Below are 22,682 nucleotides of genomic sequence, written 5' to 3'. Positions count from 1 at the left end.
ACAGTCATCATCACTGTCAGGGATCCTGTTCTGAACAGCATTATGTTCTACTCATCATGCTGGACGTTCTTGGATATTGACTCAAAGCACAGTAGAGTTTACCATGTTCCTTTGGGCCATGGACAGGACTTTTCTGGCTCTGGGAAAGAAATAATACACATCCAGGTGCAGAACCCTAGTCACACCCAGCTCCTGCACTTTTTTTCCCTAATGAGCCTGAGTTGCTGTGGACCCAACATGCTCCATTCATGTGAAATACACATGAATTCCTGCTTCTTTCTTCCCATCTAGTTTTTAGTATTTTGTGCTTATTTTAAGCCTGTACTGCAACTGTTCTATATTTCACCTCCAGTGCATCCTACATATCTGTGTCAAATTGATCTTCCCAGAATTTCACTTTGTTTATACTACCCCTTAACAAAAAGACTTGCTAGCTTCCTGTTGTCTGAAATAAGCTGAAAAATTGTCAAGCCTGACAAATAATATCTTTCACATACAGTGGTTTGGTCTATCCAGACATATGTCCTCTATACTTACTCTACCCCATATACTGATATAACTTTACTGGTCTTTATTCTCTGATCATTTACCTTGACTTCCGCATAACTAAAGGAACCCCAAGCCCCCTATTTCTTCATCTGTTTTCATTTACCTGCTGTTCAAGACCTTTTCCTCCATGACAAATCCCCTTTTAAAGAATCTCACAGTTGAAAGGAACGTTTGAAGGCACTGGGTTCAATGATACACTGTGATTTGCTCCTCTCCAAAATATGCTTTGTTAACGGTCACATAATCTATGTCTGGTGGCAGGGAAATTGGTATCAGGGCTAAAACTGTGTCTTACCTGTGTATTGTCAGTGTCTGATCCATTTTAGAAACAGTGTATTTTCTTGAAATATGTTAGCTAAATGAATGAATAAATGAATGAGTGACTTTTGAGGCAGGTGCCAGCAAACATTTCCTGTAAGTGGTCACGTAGTAAATGTATTTGGCTTTATGGGTATACGATCTCTGTCACAACTCCTCACATCTGCTGCTATAGCAGAAAAGCAGACAAAAACAATGTGTTTTTAATGTCTCTAAATAAAGAGCATAGAATTCCTGGCCAGATTTGGCTGTCTCTAATTCACCAACTTCTGTCTTACATCACAAACCATCTCTAAACAGTTTCTAGTCTTCTTCCCTAGTTACTTCAAATATCTCTAGGTAAAATTTTATAATGTTTTCTCTGATGTTCTGAAACAGCTCCCATTCTTCCTGCACTCATGTTCAATTCTTTCAGTGATTTCTTATATTAATGTGATTTTGATTTTCTTTACTAACTTAGCCTTTCTCCTATATTGTGTCCCATTTGTTTGTGGATTTTTTAAAACAAAAAGCAGTACTCTGTATTGATATGGCTACTGAAAAGCAATTCAAGCTCATTCCCTACCTTACTCTATGTGGAACAGATGTAATAATAAAATTTGCCATGGCATTTGTGGGAAAGAACTTATACTGTAGCTAGTTCAGAATTCTCATAGTGCAGCTCATAGTGCCACTCTATACTCTTATCTAACCTATGGGTTCTCCACCTCTCAGATCCCGTGCCTGGTGATCTGAGGTGTAGTAATAATAGAAATAAAATTCACAATAAATGTAATGCACTTGAATCATTCCAAAATCATCCCCACCTCTCTGGTCCATGGAAAAATTGTCTTCCATGAAATTGTCCCCTGTGACCAAAAAGCTTGGAGACTTCTGAACTCTAAACCATTCTATATTATGTAACATTTGGGGGTAGAGAGGAGTGGAGACTGAATAGAGAGTCTCATACTTTTACTATCTGGCTTTCTTATTTCAAAAGAGTGATATGAAGGACTAGTTTATAAATATCTATAATCTCATTTGCTAAGTCACTTAGGTTGTGTCCAACTCTTTGCAACCCTACGAACCATAGCTTTCCAGACTCCTCTGTCTATGGGATTCTCCAGGCAAGAATACTGGAATGGGTTGCCATTCCCTCCTCCAGGGGATCTTCCCAACCCAGGGATTGAACCTGGGTCTCTTAGTCTTCGCATTGGCAGGTGGGTTCTTTACCACTAGAAAATGATTCTCACCAAATGCATTGGGTTACCTTTATTTCATCACTCAGTCACTTGTGATCTTTGTCCCATCTGTTCTCTCCCTTTTATTTTATCTTCCCACATACGTATTCAGTTGCTCACACCAAGATATTTATCAAGTGTTACCATGTGCTGGTTAGAGTGCCGGCATGGGGCCTGGTAGGCTCTTCCCAACGTATAATAACTATTTTCTGCCTCACTGTGGCAAGTTTTGTTCTTGTCTCAGTTTATCAGATTTTGTCTTGTGTTTATTTATCATGCTAAGCCCTTAGTTCAGTGTTGCCATGGAATCACATGAGTTAACCAAGAATACCGCATATGTTTGAATAGAAGAGTACAATAATGTCACCCAGAGTTAAGAGTGGGCAAATGAAATAAAGGAATTAGTGATCTGGAATTTCTTTAGGAACAGCTTAATGAAAGTGAAGTCGCTCAGTTGTGTCCGACTCTTATCGACCCCATGGCCTGTAGTCTACCAGGCTTCTCCGTCCATGGGATTTTCCAGGCAAGAATACTGGAGTGGGTTACCATTTCCTTCTCTAGGAGATCGTCCCGACCCAGGGATTGAATCCAGGTCTCCTGCATTGTGGGCAGACACTTTACCGTCTGAGCCACCAGGGAAATACAAACAATTACAGAAAGACGATGACTGCTGAGTTGAACTGTTCGCTAGTTGTAAAATCCTAACTGCAGTCTCTCAAAATTACACAGAATTAGGTAACAGAATTCTGTGTTCTGATTGTAAAGCCTGCCTGAAGTAATACTTTACTGGACCATAAATTGTTCAGACTACATTTCATGCCTGATAAAATCCTTACAGTTATGGTACAAAATTTAAGCCTTTGTTCTGTAACTAATCTTTTAAGTTTTCCAAAACAGAGCAGTTCTGGATTTTTTTTTTTTTCCCTAGAAAATGACATGACTAAAAGAATACTGTTCTTCAAAAATAGACTAGCATAATTAGGAATTTTTCTCAAATTATCTTTGAAATTAGTCTTGAACTATATTTTGTAGGTTTTCTAGGCAAGATGACTGGAATGGCTTGCCATTTCCTTCTCCAGGGGATTTTCCCAACCCAGGGATCAAACCTGGGTCTCCTGCATTGCGGGCAGATGTACTATCTGAGCCACCAGGGAATCCCTATATATACACAGATATATACATATATGTGCATATATAATGTTATAAATTCATAAATGTAGACATATAGATAGAGATTTCTGTATTGACTAATTTATCTCAGTCTGGAATTTAAGAAACATAAATAGATTAACATTCCTACAGCAGTATAATTGTAGTCACTGGTAACACTGAAGAGTGCTTTCTAATTTACAGGTTTAAACGTGTCATTATCAACTGTGTTTACTGCCTAGACAAAAATTTGTTGAAAATTAGATTAAACTGTTCTCTATGGAAGATGGGAAGATCAAATGAATAGGATATGGACTTTCAGTTCAGTTCAGTTCAGTCGCTCAGTCGTGTCTGACTCTGTGCAACCCCATGAATCACAGCACGCCAGGCCATACGGACTTTAGGTCCAGTCATATCTGTGTTCAGTTTCAGTTCCATGTATTCCGAGCTTGTATTCTTGCTTTAGGTCAGTTTTCCAGAGAAATGGACTTTGAGATGGAGGTTTTGATGCAGGAAGTTTGTTGAAGAGTGTATTTATGTTTAATTATAGGTATCCCAGAAGGCAAAAGAGGGGCCTGGTCTTTCTACTCATGTGAGTGAAAGAAAGTGAAAGCATTAGTCGCTCAGTCAAAGCACTTAGCTGGTCACTTTGGACCCTATGGACTGTAGCCCACCAGGTTCCTCTGTCCATGGAATTATCCAGGCAAGAATACTGATGTGAGTTGCCATTCCCTTCTCCAGGGGATCTTCCTGGCCCAGAAATCAAACCTGGGTCTCCTGCATTGCAGGAGATTCTTTACCATGTGAGCCACGGGGAAGCCCTTGTATCTGAATAAAATCAGTCATTAGACGTCAGCTGCCTGTGGGAAGGTGAACGATCTTGGGTCAAGCACTTCCCTTTGGTGGGATGAGGAAAATCCCCAGAGAAAGAGTCACTGTGAGCCACCAGAAACCAATACTATGGCAGCTGGGGGATGAGTGCCTTGTCCTGAGGGAGATCTGGGTTCAGTCCTGCAGCATCTTCCACATCCATACCTGTGACTCTTGGCTCTTCATGCTTCATGTATTACATTTATTGCATCTTGGAACAGCTCCTTCAGCATTCTGGTAAGTCTCCTTTCCTGGCAAAGCCTCCAAGAGGAAGGTGGGAACTGCCAGTACAGCTAGTTTCAAGGACACAGCTGATAACTACTCTCCCTTTATTCTTTTCTCTCTTCTACTAACTGTTCTAGAATATCCTTAACCAGCACTTCTATTGATCCATATGGCTTACCATAGGGGTGGAACAGGCCATTACTGAGGGGTCTGAACACTTCCTCCGGTCCCTTCTTAGGCCGTGGCTGCTGCATTTGTCATTTATTATTAAAAGCAAGGCAATACCAAGGAATTCCCAGTGAATCACCTGAATACTACAAATTCTTCCCTGGCCTTGTTATCTGGCAGTAGCCCCTCCTCCTGATGATGATCACTTATCCCTAATAGGGGATGACTATTGTGATGACTCCTCTCTCTGTCCCTGTCTCCTAGGACAGGAACCCAAAGTAACTGGGTATAAGGTATATCCTAAAGTTCAGTGAGATTCCTACTGTGTCCGCTCATGAAGCCTGTGTATGTGCTTAGTCACTCAGTCATGTCCGACTCTTGCAACCCCATAGACTGTAGCCCGCCAGGTTTCTCTGTCTATGGCATACTCCGGGAAAGAATACTGGAATGGGTTGTCATTTCCTTCCCCAGGGGATCTTCCCAACCCAGGAAACAAACCCGGATCTCCTGCATTGCAGGCAGACCCTTTACTGACTGAACTACGAGGAAAGCCCCTCATGAAGCATGCTCCCTCTGAAAACCAGGATCTCTAGAGTCTAAATTCATGGGTTAGAAAGCACAGATTCCCCATTTAGGCCACTGGGAGTGATGTCAGTTTTGATTATGTCTACTTCCTCCTCTTGTTTCCTAGACCCATGTAAGCTGTCTGTTGGAGTGTGTGCATGCATGCGTGCTCAGTCATGTCCAACTTTTTTGGAACCCGTGACTATAGCCTGCTAGTTTCTTCTGTCTATGAAATTTTCCAGACAAGAATACTTAGAGTGCTTGCCACTCCCCTTTCCAGGGCATCTCCCCAATGCAGGGATTGGTCTTCTGCATCTCCCACATTGGCAGGCAGATTCTTTACCATTGCATTAACTGGGAAGCCCTGTCTGTTGGAGATGAAGTACCAAAGAATGGTCATGGGTTTAGTGTGTTTCCCACATCCTTTCCATGACACCCATCATCACGGGACATCATTTCCAAGCTGGTGCTACAGCTGCCCCTCCAAAAGGCTATTCCATATGACTGTCAGGCCAGCAGTTTCTAATTCATGCAGTATGCATCAGGATGAGTGGATCCCATGATTATATATACACTGCTGACTTCCACTGCATTTCCATTGGTCAGAGGTAATATTATGCCATGTCATGTGCTGATGAATCAGATACTCTATAGGCCCGCGGACAACGGTGATGAAAAAGGCTCTGCTGACAGATAAGCAAACCCTTATTTAGAACTAGTTTTAGGTCAGGTCAAAATGAATCACTGTTCTTAAAGTGGCAGGAGTCCAATGTCATAATCAGCTTTCTATCATGTGGCTGGTTGGTCTCCCTATGGATAGTGCTGAAATTGAAGCTCCGCACGGATCCCTGTTACTGCCAAGATGGGCAGCTCATCAGCCTTTATGAGGCTGTGGGGAAACAGAAATATATATTGTGTGGCCTGCATCAAATAGATGGCCTCCACTAAAAGAGCAAAGGGAAGGTTATTCTAAGGCCTAAAAAAGAAATGTAAGAGGAGAATGGAACTTCTTGGGCAAGGATCAGAAACAGGAATCAGAAGCTAAGAGAAGGACCAAGACTAGATCCCAGAATTGTTTAAGCTGCATAAGATGGTGGTAAGCCAGTGGCTAGAATGTGGTCTACTAAAATCTCACTAATTTATGTACTATATTATTCTTTCTTTTTTAATTTCCTGTTTTGTTTGCCCTTAATTTCTGTGGTTCTGTTTCATCTTCCTTACTTTTTGGTGGACTAGTTGATTTTCCAAGTTAAAAGGACAGAGACCAACCTGGAAAATTTGGGCAAATTAATCACTTCTGGTGTAATTCATTTTCCTTATTAATAAAATCGAAGTGAAAATATTTGCCTCAAGAGTTATAGGATATAAAAGCATATCTACAAAGTACTGTGCATGGTAGGTCCTCAGTCACTTCTTGTTAATTTTGAAAAAGTTTTAAACAACTACTGCTGAATTCCTAAGAAGGAAATGATACGCCTCCCCTCTTTGTTTGGGGCACTGGTTGTAGAGATCTGGCAAAGTAGAAATAAGTCAGAGAAATAAGATGAGTTAGTAGAGATCCACTTCCCATGTTCCTAGGAGCTCACGTAATCAGATTCAGTGATTGGCCATGAATTTTGTTTGTTTTTTGAAATAGTATAATTTTTGTGTTAACTTTGGGATGTTCTTGATTTACTAGCTCTGTGATGTTAGGTAAATTCCTCAATAGTTCTGGACCCTAGAAAATTTTAATAAAAATATCAGTTACCTCATGGGGTTGGTAGGTAGGGTAAATGAGAAATGTGTGTAATTCACATGTAACTGTACATAATATCCCCTATGTCATATCCATGCAACCTGATTGCGTCATGTCTACCATATAACAAATGCTATTATTATTATGCTTTCCCAAAATACATATCTGAGAGCCCAACAACATGTTTTATTTAAGTGTTTTTCCCCCACCTCCTCATTCCTCAAAGTGAACAATGACTAGAAAACATTGGTTGGGTAAATATTGCATTATCATAATTACAATTTCCCTGAGAAAAGTGGCTTGCAGTTTGAATATTCAGCGTCACAGTTACAATTTCCATAAGGAATGTTGAAAAGTTATTATAAACAATACAATGATCACTTGGTCCATAAGGGAGAACAGATTATCGGGGGAGTGAGAAGAGAGAAGTAGCAGGAGCCTGTGTTCTAATCAGCATTCAAGAGTAGAAACACAGAACCTGAGAATAAGTTGTAATAGCCTCTTAAAATACTCTTGTTTGAATTTATCAAACAGTCTTCTCATGATGCAGAATTCCACAGGTTGGTTAAGTCCTGTCTGTGTAATTTTTCCTTATATCTAATCATTCTTAGTAAGCATCCTCCCTGTATCTTTCCTCATTGTCATTCATGATTGCTCTGCCCCTAAGAAATTTTAAAAAGCAAACTAACAAAATGCAAAAAGCACAAAATATTTAAAAAAAAATAGTTTAAGGGGAGAAAAATTTCATCAGAGGGTTTCTCTCTTCATAGCTAAATGTGTCTCCTTTGTCAAGGGAAAAATACTAAAAGTTTTTTTTTTTTAATGCTCTTTTTACTGCTATTGCCTTAATTGGCTTTCACTTAAATTTACTTTTTTTCCCCCTGTCTTTTTTATTTTTTGCAGGTGATATGAGAAAAACAGAATGCAGCTTTCAAGGTTGGTACTTTTCATGATGTTTTAACACCTCTTATTAACATGAAACAGAGTATGAAAGAAACAGTGAAATATGTCCTTAGTTTCTCACAGGTGTGCTTAGAAGACATTATGCTTTTATTTTTCTCACTCCTGGATGGAGAAGTACAGCGTAAATTGTTACAAAGTACAATGTAGCAATTGAAACTGATAAAATCTTTGACAAAATTGTGAAATTTGAAATATTCAATAGTTTTCTATATCCATTCATCATGCCATCCATCCACCGTTCATATATTTTTTTTCAGTGAGTACTTATTACATACATACTGCATACAAGGCCCTGTGGTCTGATTTTCCTCTATTCATACCTTGTTTGGCTGGCCTTCACCATATTCCCAATCCCACACATTTTTCCAACGCTCCTTGATATCTTTGACAATAAACCTTCACCTATTATCACAGGTCTTCATTTTAACTTGCTATATCTGATACCCGAGCAGTGTTTCCAGCACATTGCTCAGTTATGCACTCAGTTATGTCCCAAATAATTGAGGTGGAGAGGAAACCATTAGTGTGACGATGAGCAAATGACTCCTCTCTGCATACTAATAGACTGTATGATGTTTTTTACTATTGTGTGCAATGCATTGCTACTTATAGATTACTAAAACATAGTTTAGTAGTAATCTATTTATTGTAATCTATGAAATCAGTTATCTTTTCTCAAAAGTCTGGCTATAGGCCTTCTTTCACTATACGACTTAAGCAATCTTAAGACACTCAAGAACAAGTGTGTTATTACATTGTATTTTAAAACAAGCAAAGCATTCTAAATACATATGAAATGGCTCTTGGTAAGAATGGCAGTGGTAGATTGAACCAAACTTCATGGAAAACAGAGACTGAAATTTTTCTGCTAAGCAATGGTTAGTGAATAGAAATTTGTAAACTCATACTCTAAATATTGTTTTAATTAATTTTGAGGGAATTTTCCTATTTTTTAATCTATGAGCATTATTATATTTACCTAAAGGAGGCTTTCTAATTTTCCTTACTAAAATTGACTTCCTGTAAAGCATTAAAAAAACAACAACAACAACTGAAGCCTTGAGGTCCTCAACAGAAAATTCTGCTGCCAGAGGCATTTTCAGAACATAACTTTCATAATTGGAAGGGACTCTAGTGACTATCTGCCAATCTAATTTTACTCATTTAACCTAAAGAAGTCTAAATTATCTCAACCACCAATCTATGTAATTATAATACTTACTGGGAAGTGCTGAGTAGTGGTTGAGAAGTTGGGCTCTCAAATCAGAGTGCCTGAGTTTGAATGTTATTTACCCATATATTTTTTGCATGTTGGGCCAGCTTATTAACATCTCTAGTCCCTGCTTTCTTTGGTTGTAAAATGAAAGAAATGAGATTACATTCTTCATAAGGTTGTTAGAGAATAAATGAGATTGTGTGTTTACAAATCACTTTGACATATTGTAAGAATACAGTAAATGATTGTTGTCATTATTATTACTTTTCTATGATTACTGTTATTATAAAGCATTATTATTAGTGGCAGACAGCATCTTCACTTCTCTGAAATAAACTTCTCTATGGACATGATCTTTCATTTTCCCCATCAGAGATGTATATATTCACCCTATGGTCACATTTGGTTGCCTGTGAAATTATAGATAACCTGGGACTGTCTATCAAGTTAGGATATCTTCTGGTAGCAAACAGTATCTATTTTTTTTTCTAAATACAAGATTTTGATAAACATCACCAAGGTGAAGAGAAGTAAGCAATTTGAGTGATTGCTGGGGGTGGGGTGGGAGTGGAGAAGAGAATAAATGATAGCAAGAAGGAAGTCACTGGAAGTAGAGATTTGATGCCAACGTCCAAATCTCACTCGGACAGAAACTACCTTTGTCTGTGCCTCTGTGTGCAGACAGCCCCTTCATTCATGGTGATGGGAGGCCGGATAGATGGACGGGAGGCTGATGATGATTGGTGAAAGAGAAGAAACCTGCAGGAAAGGTTGGAAGTTATTATTCCATGGCAATAAAAATGACAAAGTAGAAGAACCATGTAAAAGAATGCAGCTAGAGCCCCTTTCTCTTGGTGAGACCTGCAGAGTGTTTTATGTAGCTATCATCCATGCATATTAGACGAAAGCCATCCCTCCCTCAGTGGAGACTGGTCACTGACCCCAGACCGTGTCACCAACATGCAAAGGCCATCCAACACGAGCTTCGTGGTGCCGGGGCTCAGGGTAAGCCCAAATGCAAGGGGTTGGAGTGAACAGATCCTACTTTGTTCCGCCTCTCTTGGTGAGGCAACAGACACCCCAGGGTCCACCAGACTGATGGCATAAGGAGGGGAGATTTGTCAGCTTCCCACACAAGTCCTTGGATTCATCTTGACACATGTTCTGGCAAGTATGTATACAGGTTAAACTTTGACCTTTTATAGGAAAAGAGCCCCCTTTGATCCAACAGGAAAAAATGGCACTTCTAATTCAGTGTCATAGAAGTTGCCAGGTATTTCATAATCCAAGTAAAGCAGGATAGTACTGAAATGTCTTCATCTGGCCTCTGAGTTAGCAAGACTCAAAACCTAATTTATATACACACATGGATAAAGGGGCAGCACAGCTCTCTAGTGTCAAAGTAGTCTCATCCATCAGTGTCTGAAACATCACTGGGTCACTCACAGTTATGGTCTTCACACTGACTCCACCGTACATGATAAAAAATTATCTCTAATCCTGTGAAAACTACAGTGGTCAAGGAAGAATCGAAAGAAAAAAAATATTAATGGTCCCAGACCCACCTCCAGGAATTCCTGACATTTTGATTGAACCTGCCTGTGACATCTAGTCTATCCCTACATTATCACTGAGCACTCTGTCACTTATACACACGGTCGTGTCTGATGACTTGTGTGATCCCCTGGAGGTCTGCTCATGCCCTTCTCCTGAAAGGGAATCAGTTACAGACTTGTATATCTAAAAGGTACTTTAAACTAATATTCATTTTAGCCTTTTTTTTTCCCTCAACTAATGAAATTCAGGCCCACAGAAGTTACTTAACTGTCCTAAGTCATGGAGTACACTAGTGTCCAAATAAGGACCACAATCACTTTGCCTTACTCACTCCTGAATCTGGACCATCAAGCAGTCATTCACCAAGATAGGAAAGTCTTGCTTAGAATGGAAACTACTTCTGAAACACTGCATTCTGTACCATCCAGTGGCCTGAAATTGTCATTCATCTTCTGTTGTTAAGCCCTTCTCAAAGGGTCTTACTTCCCTGACTATATCAAGAGTTCCATAAGGGTAGAGCTCATCACTACAATTTCTGTGCATTTTTACCATATTTAGAAAGCTCTAAATCAGTAAACATTGTGCAGCTTATTTTGATCCAAGCCTTGTCAAGAGCACTGAACCCTTACCTCTTTCAGCTCAGTGAGTTCCATTTACATTACTTTTAGAAGACCCTCCCCCCCAGAAGGTGACCAAAAAGCAAACACATATGATTAGATTTTTGTTTTTGCTTTGGGGTTGTTTGGGGGTTGGTTTGTTTTCCCATTTTACTATGGGATTAGAGAAAGAATAAACATATCAAAAAATTAACTCACTGAAATAGTCTGTACTTGCATAAATGTATATTTTAGGACATAAGTATAGGGAAGTTAGTCAAAAGGAAACATTTAATCCATTCCATTGAGCTGAAATTACTTGGGCTTAGTGACTTACAAGCTGAATCATTAGCGAGAATGGAAAAGATAGAGAAGCCCTTTGGAAAATGTGAATGTACTTTTGAGCAGATAGCAAGAAGGGTCCATGCATGTTTAGTCACTCAGTCGTGTCTGACTCTTTGCGACCCTATAGACTGTAACCCACCAGACTCCTCTGTCCATGGGATTTCCCAGGCAAAAATACTGGAGTGTGTTGCCACTTCTTTCTCCAAAGAAGAGTCCAGAGAATTAATATTATTAGAGTGAAAAGTCTCCATATTTTTTAAATATGGAAGAAAGATTGCAAATAAAAAAAATTCCCTTTTTATTATAGAGTCTAAATCTAATTTCCCTTTGTCTTTCCTGTGTATGTGAAAATAGGATGTAGGTCTTATTTCCATGTCAGGACTCTTTAGTACTGAGATTCTTTCACACCAAGAGCATTGTGTTTAGATTTGGGTACCACAAATTTAGACAGCTATTAAAAAAAACAACAACTATTTTTCCTTGCTTCTAAATAGTGCCATTCAAAAAGAACAGATTAGATAATAATTATTAATTAAAGAGAATTCTGATATTCACTTGACTCTTTCATAGATCATTTAAGATGATCAAATTAATAACTCCTTTTTCCCATCTCTCCTTTATTTACAACAGGCAATAATATTTGAATTAATATTTTGAATTCTCACAAATCAAAATATTAAACTCCTCTTATGCCCCAGTTCTCACAGTTTTGTTGTGTATATCTCTTTCCCCTCTTCCAACATTTTAGTATGTAATTCAACCTGGATTCTCTGCCTAAACCTTCCCTCTGTCTCTCCCATCAGTCTGATTTTATCTTGGCACATTATCCAGATTTTTCAGTGAGAGACAGTAAAATCAAGACAGACTCTGGAAATACTAAGGGTAGTCACATGTTAGTAAATCTTGTCTCAGCCATTTATATTCTGTATATTAGTATACATTTATATACACGTAAGTGCATGTAACGAGGATGGTGATAGACTCATAATTACACTATTCGTAGCAGTTAGGCAGAGGAACCATGTGTAGTGGGCAGAAAAATGGATCCACTTATAATTGAATCCATTGGTGAGGTATTATTAGTGTAATACTACTGTAGTATTATAGCACTGCTAAATTTAAATGTATTTTTGATACAACTAATTGTGTAATTTACTCTAGCATTAAATCTTGGTCTTACCTTGGGATTAATTTCTCTTTTCTTATTTTTTCCTGGTTTGTTTGCTTATTTATTGATTTTCATGTTGATCTTCTTCATAAAGGAGCCAAGTCAGGTGAATGATCCCAGCTTAATATGTGACAGAAAGCAGTGAGTCCTCCACCACCCATTTTCATTCCCTTCTTGAAGGAACTGAGAAGTGTGTTAGCTGCTTTCAAATCTATGTAGGGGTCTCAGGTAGAAGAGAGATCTGATTAAGCCTATGGTAGCAAGTGATAAAGTAAGAAGCCAGAAGGTTCATGGAAACATATCCAGCTCAATATAAGGAGGAACATTACTATAAAATATGTTGTACCCAAGGCGCGGGTAACTTGTGAGTTCCTCCGTGGTAGTCTTTCCAACATAGCCTGAGGATCGCGAACAGGGGTGAAATACAGAGGAAATACTAACATTAGGGCATCAACCAGTTAATGTTCTCCATTCTTTCCTATGGACCTGATGATGCTATGTCCTGTGTCCACTCCACAAATGCAGAGGCCGGCAGGGAGGTGGGGCATAGCTCTTTTAGTACAGTGGCTCCGGAGATTTAAGAGAAAGCAATAGGCTTTGATTGCTTTCAGCAGTAAGAAAAATGTAAAAAAGAAAGCAGAATTGCAACCATCCCAGCCAAATGTAACCCTAGATTTTACACTGTGAAAAAGTTTGAAGACTCCCATAAACTTCAAGGGCAGACTTCTAACAACTTATTTGAAAACAGTGCAGCTCTCTTGGGAAAGGACAGACCCAGTGCTCATTTGCTATGGAATCCACGCTTCCCTCATCACATACACAAGCAGAAACTGATTTGTTGAATTCCTCCACCTGGACACACCCTTCTTTTCTCTCCCCTCTGCTGTAAGCCTTCTGCGTGCATGCTAAGTCGCTTCAGCCGTGTTCGACTCTTTGTGACCCTATGGACTGCAGCCCACCTGGCTCCGCTGTCCATGGGATTCTCCAGGCTCCTGTCTGTCTTCAGGGGATCTTCCTGATCCAGGGATCGAACCTGCATCTCTTAAGTCAGGCAGGTGGGTTCTTTACCACTAGCACCACCTGGGAAGCCCTCTAAGGCTCCTGGGTTAGTCTCAAACTAGGTACTTTCCATAGGCTGAAGAGGAGGGAAAAACTGGGCTCCTGACTGATGGGAACTTTGCTCTTAGCTCTTGTTCTGATTCTTCAATGCTGAAAGGGAAGGTTAAACTCCCACACAGGTGAAAAAACCCTACCCCAAACCACTCTTTGCTTTCTGTGGCCTTGTCTTTTTCTGGCCCTCCCTGGCTTAGCTTTCTCCCGATTTCCTTCAGTTGCCCTCCTGCTATTCCCATGCCATTGGTGTTTCTCCCCTCACTCAGGCCAGCCAGAGCCCCCTTTTAGGACAGCAGTGTGCCTCCAGGATCTCGTGTCGTAGGATGTTGCAGATTTGCCGTCTAGAAGGCAATGGCACCCCACTCCAGTACTCTTGCCTGGAAAATCCCATGGACAGAGGAGCCTGGTAGGCTGCAGTCCATGAGGTCGCTAAGAGTCAGACACAACTGAGTGACTTCACTTTTGCTTTTCACTTTCATGCGCTGGAGAAGGAAATGGCAGCCCACTCCAGTGTTCTTGCCTGGAGAATCCCAGGGACGGGGGAGCCTGGTGGGCTGCCGTCTATGGGGTCGCACAGAGTCAGACACAACTGAAGCAACTTAGCAGCAGCAGTAGCAATGGCCCTTCTTGTTTTGCTATGAAGCCTGTTTCAAGATGGAGCTTCCCAAGTAGTGCTAGTGATGAAGAACCTGCCTGCCAGTACAGAGGCATGAGACAAAGGTTCAGTCCCTGGGTTGGGAATATGCTCTGGCGGAGGGAATGGCAGCTTACTCCAGTATTCCCGCCTGGAGAATCCCATGGACAGAGAAGCCTGGTGCACTACAGCTTCCATGCAGCCACACAGGAGTCAGACATGACTGAAGTGACTTCTTGCGCACTGTTTGGATATACGGCCCACCTCTGTAGCCCAGATTCAGTTCTTACCTTTTAGTCATATTTACATTGGCCATCCCTTCTCTAGGCGATTGATTCCAATTGATTAATTCCAATTAATTTTTCACATTGTGATCCAAGTGGCATTCCAGCCTTCTGGCCTGTTCTCCTACCAAGCTACTTTGTTCCAGCCACACTAACCTGTTAAGAATGCCCTTCCCGCTTATCTTCTCACAGACACACACTGGCTATGTGGAACTCAAATAACTCTTCCTCCTCTGTGAAATCTCCTGCTTTCCTATTCAGACTTGAACAGGAATCCTTGTGTGTTCCTAGGACATTCGGCTCATACTCACATTGTAACACTTAACATGTGTTACAATTTATCTTTTTGTAAATTTGTCTTCCCTGTTTGTTTGCTCAAATAAAAGTATTCTTTTTCTTTTTGGTATTCACAGTACCTAGCCTAGTGTGTGATTCATAGCAAGAACTCGATAGATGTTATTTGAATGAATGAAATAAATAAGTAAATGAATGAGGATATATACTATAATATGTGCCTTTTTAAACAACTGATCTAGAGAATTAGCTGTTAAACAGAGAAAGCTTCAGTAGGCATCTTGAACATCTGGACAATTGTAATGCAAAATACTTACTCAGAAAGCAAAGAGATGGTCTCTTTTCCTGTGAAAAGATAAAAGCATTTTTGTTTCAGGGAAAATTACATTGAAAAAAAAAAAAAACTGTCTACAGTAGAAGAGACTAAGTTCATCTCTTCAGAGACATTCCCTTGTCTTTTTATATTACAAGAGTGAACAAGATTTAAACCATGCAGTCAGTGTAATGATGTTGCCAGACAGCTAATAAAGAGGAAGATTAGAGAGTTGTATAAAATGGCAGGTGCCTCGGCCGATTCCCCATCTCAGACATTAAACACAGAATAAAGTGATGCTGTTTCCCGTGGACCACCAAAAGTGCTTGATGTCAGCTTCAGCAGCATGGTGCCATTTTGACTGTGGTGTTCATCTTACCTAGTATCCCAGTTTGAAAACAATATAGAGGAAAAATAAAACAAACAGCAGTAGATGGTTCTCAGAACAGAGAGACAGTATCTGAAAAAAACCAAACTCTTGCACAAAAGAATGAAAAAATATTTCTACTCAGTCATGGATGGTACATCCTTTGCTCTCATAGAAGAGACTATAACATCTAATCATGCAAAGCATCTCAGTGAGTCAGAGGGAGTCTAGAGGGACTGCATTCTATAGTTCACAGTATATTTCAGTCTCTCAGGAAGCTTAGAATGACTACTATCTTAAGATAGAAGAGAAGTAAAGTGATAATATTTCTCCTGGTGACTCACATGACCAAGAGCAAATAGAGAAAATACATTTTTGTACCTAATGAACATAATTACAACACATATTTCCTCTTTTAAGCTTTCGGTAACAAAAAGACAATTTCAAAACAATCTCCTGTTTGGGGATAAAGGCAGGGCTGGAAATATAGTGTGAATATGGGCTCAAAAGAAGAACAAATCGAAGAGACAGACACAGTTCACACAATGGAGAAGGGGTTGGGTTTAGAAAGGAAGAAAGGAGAGAAACATTTCTTAGCACTTACTCAGTACAGAGCATTGTGCTAAGTGCTTTGAAAAGAATATATCTTCGTGCACCTTTGTCTAGTGGACATAATACAAAGGTAACAACACATCAGGGTATATAGTATGAAAGATTATTGTAGGAAAAACTGATCTTATATATAAAGCATTAATATATGTAGAAGAGTTTTTTCAGTTTATACCCAAGAAACTCAAACAGCACATCATATAATTTTGGACATATTTTCAGGTCTTAGACATGGGAGCCAAGTCCAGGAGTCCAATTCTTTATAGGAAAGGAAGCTGAGTTTACCAAGGGTGCAAAACTCCTTAGCCTTCAAGATATAGGTATAGATGTAGATATATAGTATGGCATGTATATAATTGCATGCCATATTTCAATCATATGTTATTTATCATATAACAAAATATCTTTAAATGTTATGCTTAAATCTACACAAAAATCATTGTCAGCCTAAAGATATCTAATGCATATAGAACAGAAGTTTCAGAAATTAATCATGAAGAAAGTAGTAGAATTGTTTTTTTAAATGGTTTGTCTGAAATAAAGAATTTTTTCAAGTGAACATACCCACATAGTCTCGTCTAACTAGCTAATGCTAGTGAATCGAATGGGGTTGATTAATATGTGATCCAATGAAAGGACAAATAAAAATAATTCCCTGCGTTCTACATTTTAGAACTGATTAAACTGAGTTTTTTTCATATTTCTCAAGAAACTCAGACCTCTGTTAGTATGGATGTTACTTAAACACTTGTCATTGGGAGCCAGAGATAATCCAGGACTTGGAAGACATGTCTACATGTCCTGTATTGGCTCAAGTCAGATTATACCCCAGCACAGGTTCTCAGGTGGCACCAGTGGTAAAGAATCTGCCAGCAATGCAGGAGACATAAGAGACTCAAGTTCAATCCCTGGGTCCGGAAGATCCCTTGGAGGAGCGCATGGCAACCCACCCTGGTATTCTTGCCTGGAGAATCCCATGTACAGTCCATGTGATTGCAAAGAGTGGAGCACGACTGAAGTGACTTAGCACGCACGCACGCACGAGTGCGCACGCACAGACTATGCACTGCCCCCTCCTGGTAAATAATGGCTGGTTCAGCCTGGTTTTCTGATTTTTCATACACTGTTCCTTTTCTCTTATTTTCTCATCTTTGCTTTCATTCTCCTTCTCAAAGGACTGATGCGTGTGTGTCATGGTTATTTCACTTAGCGTTTTTCTGAGAGTCAACAGAATATAAACTCTAGAGATGAAGTATCTGGGGTTGTATCCCAGTTTTTTCACTTTGTGTGCTTTGGATAAATTGATTAAAATTTCTAAACTATAATTTCCTTATCCAAAGAGTTGAAAATGCATCCTAGCAATTTTATGAATATGAAATAGAAAAATCTATTTATCATGCTTATTGTGCATAGATACTCAGTTGGTATTAATACTATAATTATGTTAATGCTGGGATGGGGTAAGAGATCTGAAAGTAGTGTCCAAACTTGTAGACTTCCTCAGCAGCCATATGTTTAAGCACTTTCCTTCAGTTCTGACTTAGAAAATGAAATGTAGCAGACATCTTTTCTTTTGCTCAGATGCTGGAAGAATTAGAACCAAAATAATACTGTCAAAATTAATATATATATATATGTATATATATGTATGTACACACACACACGTATATATCTTTTTAAAGCACTTTTAATTTATATTAGCTGCTAGAAGAATTAGAGTCCAATTCAAAGCCAAGTGACTTTTCTGACAGGCTTTGTTTTTATGTTCTGGTTCTTGTTAGTCTTCAGACTTGGTTTATTTATAATTTGTCCGGTGTTTAGTTGTGTTTGACTTCATGTTGGCAGTCTCTAATTTGTGTCTGACTCTTTGCAACCCCATGAACTGCAGCATGCCAGGCTTCCCTGTCCTTCACTCTCTCTCTGAATTTGCTCAAACTCATGTCCATTGAGTCAGTGATGCCATCCAAGCATCTTATCTGTCACCCCCTTCTCCTCTTGCTCTCAGTCTTTCCCATCAGGGTCTATTCCAGTGAGTCAACTCTTGGTATCACATGGCCAAAGTATTGGAGCTGTGTTCCCTCACATCCTTTTGAAACAAAATAACAAAATCCTTACTGAAGCCCCAAGAAGTTCTCTGTCCCTGTCTCTGTCTCCTCTCTCTCTGTAGTGAGAATGTACACTTAGTTTGATCTATACCAGTTCTGGACCATTTTGAAATCACATGTTCTCATGCCCAGCTCTAGAGATTCTGCTTCTGTACAAAGGGGAACCAGATATCTGTATTTTTAGCAAATAGTATTTACTTAGGAAATTGAGATTTAAGTGATACTCTATTGCTCTTGGAGAAGCAAATAGAGAAGAGATGAACATGAGTCTGGATTCTAAAGCAGAGCCAATCACTAGATGAGTGACCTTTGAAAATCACTCAACCTAGGATTCAGTTTCTTCATCTTTACAAGATATGGAAGTCTATAAAAGTCTGTTTTACTGGACTCATAAAGTTACTGTTAAAAAATGCACGAAATAATGTGTGCAACAGAAAGAAAAAATTTTGTAAAATGATTAAATAACCATCTAGTTTCATAGTCTAGGGAAGGAGCAAAAGAGCTTTGCTGAAGCAGATAGCTTTTTCTGATTTGAAAAATCAAGGCCCTAAGCTGTGACCTCTGACTGCTCCAAGTAGAATAGATACAGGGGATCTAGCTAACAGTGCCTTAATCATGGCTCATGATTCATTATAGGATTATGAAATCAGTTTAGTGATGGCTCCAGCATTTTTTTATTTTTTAAATTTAAAAAATGATGGAATATTTAAATATTGCTTTCCATTTGCAGTCATTACAGAATATCTCTCCCCACATGTTGTACAACACATCCTTAAGTCTTTCTTACATCCAGTACTTTGTACCTTCCGCTCCTCACTCCTATATTCCTTCCCACCCAGTCTCCCCACTGATAACCACTAGTTTGTCCTCTGTATTTGTGAGTCTGCTTCTTTATTCTTACATTCACTAGTTTGCTATATTTTTTAGACTCCACATGTAAGTGATATCATACAGAATTTTTCTTTATCTCATTAGCATAATGCATCTCACTTAGCATAATGCCCTCCAAATCCATATGTTACTGCAAATGGCAAAATTCCATTCTTTTTAATAATAGCTGAGAACTATTCCACTCTGTGTGTGTGTGACACCTTATTTATCCATTCATCTGTTGATGAACCCTTAAGTTGCTTCTATATCTTGGTAAATGTAAATAATGCTGATATGAACATTGCCAGGGTGGAGGCATATATTTTTTTAAATTAGTGTTTTCAGTTTTTTCAGAAATATATGCAATAATACAGATGCTGGGTCATGTGGTAGTTCTGTTTTTAGTTTTTGAGACACCTCTATACTGTTTTCTGCAGTGGCTTTACCAATTTACATTCCCACCAACAATGTATGAGGGGCCCCTTTTCTCCATTTGTGTTCTTTGTAATATTAACCATCCTGACTGGAATGGAAATGATAGGATAAGACAGGACAGGGCAAAGCAGGATAAGGTAGGATAGGATAGGGTAGGACAGACTACAGGATAGAAAATACCATAGCACATCGATCATAGGAAAAGAGTTTAAAATAAGTTGTCTAATATTTACATCTGATGGTTTTCATGCTATCCTACATCTCTGCCTCCAATGCCCTGTCAGTATATCCCTATATATTTCTGATTGTGTTTGGAAATCCTACGTAGGAATGAAGAAGATGAGGTAGTCACAAGCATCGGGAGACAGAAGGAGAAGCAAGATAGCAAGCAGGCAGCATCCTTGGGTGATGCTGTGTGGGGCTTAGGAAACACAGAGGGGAGGATAGGAGAATATCTGCACCTCAAATACCCTCAAAAACCTTGTGGAAGACACTCAGCTTCTCAGATCATGTAGAAAGAATGTCTGTAGAAATTCCAGCTTCATTGGAATTTTTTATAAACTACGATTCTAGAAAGTCAGTGGAGATAAGCAACTAGTTTGTATAGGCAAGCTTTGTAAACTACAGACCACACTCAAAGGAAAGATAGTACTTTGCAGAGTTGCTTATTCTTTGGTGTACCCCCTACTTTTCTATTTCCCAACTACCTCTACTGAACCCAAATTCTAGGGTTGTAATAAAAGATAAAGCCCTTTTCTAACTGCCGGGTTAAAGAAGTGATGCTCTAACATCTGAAAGTGAACCTTAAAATTCATGTTTTCCCATTTTAACTAAAAACATTGCCATACTTGGGCTCCCCAGGTGGCGCCAGTGGTAAAGAACCCTCCTGCCAATGCAGGAGACATAAGAGACTTGGGTTTGATCCCTGGGCTGGGAAAATCCCCTGCAGGAAGGCACAGCAACCCATTCCAGTATTCTTGCCTGGAGAATCCCATGGACATAGGAGCCTGGTAGGCTAAGGTCCCATTGGGTTGCAAAGAGTAGGACATACTGAAGCAACTTAGCATGCACGTATTGCCCTACTTAGTAGCTAGTTATAGTTAAAATCATAAGTTATATCCACTGTTTAGTGGTTACGTTAATGATCACCATTTTGTGAGCTCATACCATCTGCTAAATTTTGTGCTAAGTAGATTACAATGACATTCTCTTCTAGTGCTCTAGGAGAAATTTTTTAGTATGTATGCTTAATAGATGATCCTTCTGAAGATTAGAGGAATTAAATAATTAACCTCAACCCACACGGGTAGCAAATAACAGAAGCAAAATTCATACCTAAGTATCTGCAGTCATGCACCTCACCAGCTCAGTGAACCAGTGCTTATGGGCTAGTTTTGGGAGGTCATCACCATAGTAAACATTGATTCTGAGTAGCAAGTGTGTCTGTGAAGTCAAGCAATGAGGCTAAAGCAGTGTTGTACATTACCCTGTCAGCCTTTGCCAAAGAGTCTCAGTGTCTCTATATCTTCATTTTATAACTACGTGAATTGTAAATGCATTATGGCTTTTCCTTTGTAGATCCTAAAGGGACTTGTAGGGGAAAAAAACAACTGCATATTATTTCTGTTTTAGATATTAATTTTGCAGCATGTCCCATCAATCTGTTTGCATTCTGTCACTCACATGGCAGTGATTGAGATGAAAAGAATATCATGCTAAAGATGTATTTCTGATTCTATAAGGAATACAGTTAGAAAATGAATTGTTCCATGTATTTTTGGAATCTCAGAGCCAGGGTTAGGGCAGGTGTGGGTGAGTCGAGGGAAGGTGTTATTCGGATCAGTGTGTTGTCGGTTTATTTTGTATTTGGCAATCATGAGGGCTGATGTTAATTGGATCCAGAAATTATACAATGTGGAAGGAGGGATCTTTTGGAGAGAGACTCATTTCTTGTGGACAGCTTGTGCCCAGAATCTGTTTGCTGTGTGCAGCCTTGTGAGAGCTGAGATGAAAGAATGAGGCAGCTGTGAGTGGCTTTCAAAACTGCAAGAATCTGAAGGACTTGCTCACCAATTCTCCCTGGCAGTGCACAGAGGAGGGCAAATGCTCGCCCCTATTCAAAACCCAGAAAGGTGCAGGAGACAGCCTCTCTGAGTCCCTGTTTCTGGAAGTGGAGTTTGGGCTTTGGTAGAGGGTACAGACAAAAGAAGGGCTTCCCTGGTGTCTCAGACTGTAATGAATCTGCCTGCAATTCAGGAGACCTGGGTTCATTCCCTAGGTTGGGAAGATCCCCTGGAGAAGGCAGTAGCTACCCACTCCAATATTCTTGCCTGGGGAATTCAATGGAGAGAGGAGACTGGCGGACTACAGTCTACTGGGGTCACAAAGAGTCATACATGAATGAGCGACTAACACTTTCACAGGCAACAGAATTACTGGTGTTCAAGGGCATCTAGCATATGAAAATTTGCATTCTGTGATCCGCCTGTCTCTCCCTAGTGTCTCAGAACAATCTGGAATTAGCAAGCCTTGACAACAGCTAATGAATATGAACAGACTTACACAGATCCCCCTTTTACAGTATTGGATTCAGTCTCTTACAAGACAGGCAAATCAGCCCAAATAACCTCTTTTTCGGATGGATGAAAAAATTTCCTAGCCTTGAGCAGTTGTGTACTCAGAAGAGAGTCAGCTAAAAAAGCTGGGATATAGTAATGATGATAATATAGTAAGTCCTCTACATACATACAAGCGATTTCTGTTCTGAGAGCACGTTGGTTAAGTCCAATGAGCTTAGGTATGCAACTAACACAATCAGCTATATAGTACTGTACTCTAATAGGTTTATACCTTCACACAAATAATAAATTAAAAAAATCAAACAACAAAAATAAAGAAAACATGTTTAACTTCACAGTAGCTTGAAAAGTGCTGTAGTAAAGTACACCAGCTGGCACCCAGGGCCTGGCATCAAGGGGACAGGCAAGAAGACTTACTGACCAGAGGAGGGAGTGG

At 39.5% G+C, this 22,682-nt stretch overlaps 1 protein-coding gene across 7 annotated transcripts in view; it reads left to right on the top strand.

The window, feature by feature from the left end:
* The window catches only part of LINGO2 (leucine rich repeat and Ig domain containing 2), a 1,346,710-nt gene that overhangs the window by 884,989 nt on the left and 439,039 nt on the right, over positions 1-22,682 (top strand). For all 7 annotated transcript variants that reach the window (XM_070480605.1, XM_070480606.1, XM_070480601.1 and 4 more), the window contains one exon: positions 7,702-7,734. The gene's annotated coding sequence lies outside the window, so the exon portion shown is untranslated. The remainder of the gene's footprint in view (positions 1-7,701; positions 7,735-22,682) is intronic.

This window comes from Odocoileus virginianus, chromosome 18 (assembly GCF_023699985.2).
Source record: "Odocoileus virginianus isolate 20LAN1187 ecotype Illinois chromosome 18, Ovbor_1.2, whole genome shotgun sequence".
NCBI lineage: Eukaryota > Metazoa > Chordata > Mammalia > Artiodactyla > Cervidae > Odocoileus > Odocoileus virginianus.
The sequence above is the reverse complement of the archived record's forward strand: the minus strand, read 5'-3'. Positions and strand labels throughout refer to the sequence as shown.